Genomic DNA, 210 nt, shown 5'->3' with positions numbered 1-210 from the left:
CGTGCCTAGGAGCAAACCGGAGGTGGTTTGCTGATGCAAGCTCTGGACGCAGAGCGCAACGCGGCGCTCGGAGACCTCACGCTTTTGCGCTGGTCCCACGACACGGGGATGGTTTGTTTTTGTCGGGATCCCCCGTCTTAGCGACCGTGAGACTGAAAAGAAACCACCTTTGGGGGATGACGAAGCCCGGCACCCTGCGGGTTCAGAGGG

The sequence above is a fragment of the Haliaeetus leucocephalus genome, unplaced genomic scaffold (assembly GCF_000737465.1).
Source record: "Haliaeetus leucocephalus isolate CR32 unplaced genomic scaffold, Haliaeetus_leucocephalus-4.0 Scaffold656, whole genome shotgun sequence".
NCBI classification, from domain to species: Eukaryota; Metazoa; Chordata; class Aves; order Accipitriformes; family Accipitridae; genus Haliaeetus; species Haliaeetus leucocephalus.
Note: the sequence above shows the minus strand (reverse complement) of the source record.